This window comes from Lagopus muta, chromosome 24, assembly GCF_023343835.1.
Source record: "Lagopus muta isolate bLagMut1 chromosome 24, bLagMut1 primary, whole genome shotgun sequence".
Taxonomy (NCBI): Eukaryota; Metazoa; Chordata; class Aves; order Galliformes; family Phasianidae; genus Lagopus; species Lagopus muta.
The window spans coordinates 4,760,921-4,766,378 of NC_064456.1; the positions used below are offsets into that span (position 1 = coordinate 4,760,921).

At 49.2% G+C, this 5,458-nt stretch overlaps 1 protein-coding gene across 1 annotated transcript in view; it reads right to left on the bottom strand.

Annotated features, from left to right (window-relative positions):
* ITPR3 (inositol 1,4,5-trisphosphate receptor type 3) overlaps positions 1-5,458 on the bottom strand; it is a 275,096-nt gene that overhangs the window by 141,090 nt on the left and 128,548 nt on the right. The window lies entirely within an intron of this gene.

Genomic DNA, 5,458 nt, shown 5'->3' on the forward strand with positions numbered 1-5,458 from the left:
ATTTGGCTGCTTTCATCCTCCGTTATTTTCTGCTTCGCCCCTGTGTGGCATTTGAGGCCTCATTAGCTGCTCCTCTACTCCCCCTGACCACCCCCCACCAGTGAGATCTCCCGAGAATTCACAGGCTTCCACTCCACTTTCCTCCTTGATTTATACCGTTGAACTGAATGACCTTCGCTGACCTCATTTTCATGACAGTGTGAGCACACACATCAGCGCCTGGCGAATGGCAGCGATCCTCCCTCCCTCACAGTCCTGCCCTCTGAGCTGCAAGGACACTGGTGCTCCAGGTCGCACATGGGGTAGGTTTGGTGTGTGCTGTGTGCTGCACAGGCATGGTGCCCATTGCCTGAATCTGCAGAGCTGTCTTGCATGCTAAAGCCCAGAAACGTGGAAGGCGCCAGCTGCAAAACGCTGCTCTACCTGTCCTTGCTTTAGCTGAACTGGTGTCCATGCAAAAGCAATATGCAGAAAAATACTTCCATGTATTTTCACTCTCTGTACAGACAACCAGAAGTTTTCCCTCTTCCATTATCTACATGTCAAGGGAGCCCTCAGATATATAAGGCATCTCCCTGTGAGAAATGCACACCAATCATGTCTCTCCTTTTTATCTAGGTTGCTGTGTTCTTGGTCATCGCTGCAGTAGCTGAAAAATTGCTAGATGGGCCAGACAACCCAAAACACACAGCTGAGAGACGTGCATTAACAACCTGTTCTGGACAAGCTTGCAAGGTGAGGGAACTTCTGTTAGAACCAATTTGTGGTGCAGTGACTTTTGCTTGAAGAAGTGGATTTTAACTGGAAGGAGAAGAAGACTGCTTCTCCCTTGGAGATACACCTGAGTCTCTGCTCCTGGTTTTCAGGAAGTTTGCCTCAAGTTCCTGAAAGTAAAAAGAGCAGCTGAGAACTGCTGCTGGGTTTTGGAGCTCCAATCCAGGTAGCCATACCCGAGCTGTACACCACCTAGCTTCCACTCCGGCATCCCAAAGCTGACTGTCTTCCACCCTCTTTCTAAATAGTCACCCCCTTCCCTAGCCCAGCGGTACATAAATCCCTTTGTCCCTTAGCCTGGAAATCTGCCTTCCTGTCCCTCCCTTCCCTGCCTTCCTGGGAAGTCAGCGTGGATATGGTGCTGCTGGCTTGCCTGTCTGAGCTGCTTAGTTAAGAATAATAAACAAACTCCTAAATGGAAGGATATTCTTTAAACCTGCCTTGTGCTGCCTGCCAGGGAATGCAGGCAGCGAAGCCCACCTCCTGTCCCCCTCCAGCCCTAGCTCCAGGCTCTCCTGAAACCTGATCTGCTTTGCTTTGGAGCTGCACCATGGCCTCTGTGTGCACCTTCCCCCCTGACCCTGTCTGGATTCTCCTGTCCTTTTCCTGACACACACCCAACAAGCACATGCTCCTTGCTCAGACACACATAACTGAAGGGCACACAGTGAGGCTGCTGCAGCAAAGGTGCACAGTGCCCAGCACAGAAGGGCATGGGATTGATTTACACACTAGTCCACACATCCATTCAAATAGGTTTGCAAAAACACTACTGAAAGTGATGCAAACACTCGCTGTGCCTTCAACTAGAGGCTGTTCATTGCTTTGGGAAACCCACGTAGGCACTGAATGCAGATCAGAGGCAGGAGGACACTGGAAAGGGCACAGACATGTGCAAGCAGTGCCCCCACAGCTCCACATGTGAAAAGCAGCGTGACACCAGGTGTGCAATGACATGGCAGCCTCAAATCACAACCAAAAACACTGCAAAGCAAATCCTATAGCAGGCATGCTGATAAAACTGGCCAGCATGTGCCCTGATTTCTTCACACTCACTTTGCATGGTGTCTATTTTCTTATTTTTCCCACTTATCTTTCCTGTGTGTGCACTCTACCTTCACTCTTATGCGTCCCAGCTTTCCTATAGACTGCATTCTCCTGTTTCCTGGATGTTTTGCTCTTACAAGGACATGCCACCACTACCACACCCTTTCCATATACCTTTCTATATGCCTTGTCCAGTGGGTTTATACACCTCTGTCCTTGCGCACCTTTGAAATGCAGACCTTCCTGTACATAGCTGTTCTGCTTTGATACCCCTCCTTCTCCAACACAGGTGTCTTTCCCCATCTTACGTTACTCATGTGCCCTGTTTAGGCAGACAGGCATCTTCTGCTGCTTGCTCTCCCACACAGCTTTCCAGTTTTCCTTTGCTGTGGCCCATTTTCCTCATGCCAGCATTCACAGCTAGCAGGAAGAGGATGTCAGTTAGAGGCTAAGCAGTCCCTGGGACCCTCTGGCCCTGCCACACTTTTCAATCCACTTCTAATTTTTCTCCTTCTCTTTTCAGAATTTATTGTTTTCAGCTCTCCTCCTCCTCAGTGCCTGCTAAAGGGAACTCGACTCCTCGCCTCTTCTTGTTGTTTTCATCTTGAGAGAAAAGGAAAAACCCATTTTGCTCTTTCCCCAGCTCCAATTCCCCTTCCACCCCCACACCCTCCAACCCCCCTTCCCAGCCCTGAAACCTTTTCCTGATAGTGTTGCTGTAACTGTTCAATTAAACGAGCAATTACAAAATCAATCAAACCAAAACGTGTGCTGTGCACCGAGGGGGACCGACTGCAGAGTGGGGACGTCGCCTGAGCCTGTCCCAGCCTGAAGGCAGCTCAGCTCGCAGCTCAGCTGAAATTGTCTCGTTTGATGGTGAGACATTGCTCTGAGGACGTGTGCTGTGCTTCTGTGGAGCTGAGCTCTGCTGTGTAAAGCCAGCACCACTGGCTTCACACCACCTGCAAATTTTGCAGGTGTAAGACAGATTCTAGCAAAGCTCTTGCTGCTCACCATGGCCTTTGGTTTCAATTGGCCTGTAAGAGGCGTGCCAGTTGAAGGTGGGCTAAGTTCAGATGGGAATGGCTTCTGCAGCAATAGGAAGGAGGAAAAGTGATGTGGAGAAAATGGGAAACCCAAGCACGGGTCCTGTGCAATTTCATCTGGTTATGCCTGGTGGCTTTCTGTCTTCTTTTGTGCTTACATTGCTGCTCCTGCTACACATCACACATCAGATCTGTGTGTGCCAAGGCTTTTTGCCTGTTTTCTCACTGGGTGACACGCTGTCTTCCTCTCCATTATCTGCATCTCCTCAGAACATCCATGATTTTCACTGCAGGAATTCCCTCTGGACACCTGTGGCACTCTAGGTGCTGTCATCGGCAAGCAACCAGACTTTGCCTGACACAGAGTCACAAATCGTTCCAAAATGAGCACAAACAAGAGAAGATGAATTGGAGAACAGGTTGGGTTAAGGGGAAAATGTGCAAAGCAGATGAGTTTTGGTTCATATGTGGACAGAATCATGGCAGCTTTCCAGTGGCATGAGGAAGCCAGCTTTAGCATACAGTGCTTAGGATGAGATCCTGATCCTGCTCACAGGTACACCAGAGGCACTCCATCACCATCTCACCCTTTATCAGCTGAAGCAAATTTTCAGAGAATTTGGGACCAGAGCTTGGTGGGAAGGACTGGGAAGGCTTTATTTTCTTATGAGCAACGAGCTTGAAAGGAACTCATACTTGAAAGGAAATCATAGTACATATTGGGCTACAGCTTGATACATCCTCACTAGATAAAGAGGAGGGGAAGGGGGGCCCTCTGAAAAAGCCCTTTGTCTTCAGACAGTCCATTTGAGCCATCAGGGGGACATCTCCATCTTGCTGGTGGCTCCTGGTCCTGCTCTTAGAGGAAGACCTCCCTCCAGATTTAAGGGAGGTAGGACTGGAGCTATTTAATGAGGCATTCTTATCCCAGACTTGACCCTGATTTTGCACAGTCAGAAGAGCAGCATCACAAAGACTTATCATTCCTTTAAGAGCAGAAATTTGGCGAGTTTCCTAGGGCAGGAGTCCAGTTTGGCTTAATTTTCAGTGAGTAATACTTAAAGCTTGGTGACCCTGCAGGTCCTATGGAAACACAGGGCTGTGCTGACACATTTCCTAATGCAGTCTACTCCATCAGGTGATACATAAGTCTTAAAATTTGCAAGGATGCTTCAGTAAGGTTCCCCACTCTCATTCTTTTTAGTTGGATCACACCACAATATTCTGGAATTTCATATATACTAAAATATGGAAGATAAGTACCAATACACAACTGCTGCTTTACCCCATTCCAAAGTTCCCTGTGTCTGTTTCAGTATTCAGCGCTGTTGCAAGACTCATCTGTATCACCAGCCATGTGGAAATGACAGGTTGAAGAGGGCTGGAACGGAGAATAAATTGGCAGAGGGAGCAGTGGAGGTGGGCTGACTTTCTTTTGCCACCTATCTTGCTGGCTCTATGTTATGACTCCATTGATTCCACTTGGGGTGTATTTACTGGGTATGCCAAGGATGCCTAGAGTCTGTGGTCCTGGTGTCTGTGTAAATCTTATGAAATAATCTATAACATGCAGCCGCCAGGCTTCCCCTCCTACAAAGTTTTGTATAAAGCACTTCCCCCTACATTTTTCTTGGCATTGTTGCTGCCTTCTGGTCCGTATCAGAGATACAGTGCAGCAATGAAATCATGACCAGAGAAGACCCCAGATGCAGCTTGGAGAGCTGGAATTTCCACAATAGTAGGAAATGCTAAAATTCTCAATAAACAATCAAAAAATGAGAAGGAAAATACTGCTTTTGATATTTCCATCTCAAAAGATGAAGAAAAGATTAGAGCCCTACGGCTCAGGCTCTGAGCTTCCCCAGCTCCAAAATCCCTGGCAAAGGGTACCTGGATGTGCGGAGTTCCTCACTCAGGCTGCTCACCCATCACAGCAATCTACTGCAAGGCAGGAAACCAGGCAGGTCCCTGATGGAGCTCTTCTGGTCAGAAGTTCCTTGGTTCAAGTCAATGAAATCATTCCATTTTGCCCACGTGAAAGTGGCTGCTCCTTATGGGAGCCAGGCACCCACAAGGCTGTGTCTTGGTCTCCCGGAGGACAATCTGATTCTGCTGCTGATTCTGGCTGCAGATTCAAGCTGGCTCTGCCCTTCTCTGGGCTCTCACTGGGTGTTGATATGCATGAAAGAGCCTGGCCTGTGCCCCTGCAGGACTGCTGGCCAAGCTGCATGTGGGCAGCAGTAGGTTGCACAGTGCTGGTGGAGCGAGGGAACCCACGTGGCTCCTCAGAGGACAAACCCCTGTGGGAAATAAGGGCTTCAGCAGCTCCTGTTTGTGCTGATGTTTGCTGGCGGGTTAACGGACCTGAGCACACAGTGGGGAAACTGCAAGGACCCATCTCCTGTCTCTAAGGGCAGGCAAGAGGACCAACAGGGAAATTCAGCCCCTCTCAGGGAACGCATTGCCTGCTCAGAAGCGGCTCTCATGCCTGCAGCTCCCAGTCTGACTTCCCTCGCCCTGTGCAGGTGCTCCTGAGCAGATGCTGCTGCAGCACGGTGCTGGGCTGTGCTTTGGGGTGGCACATCGTGCTC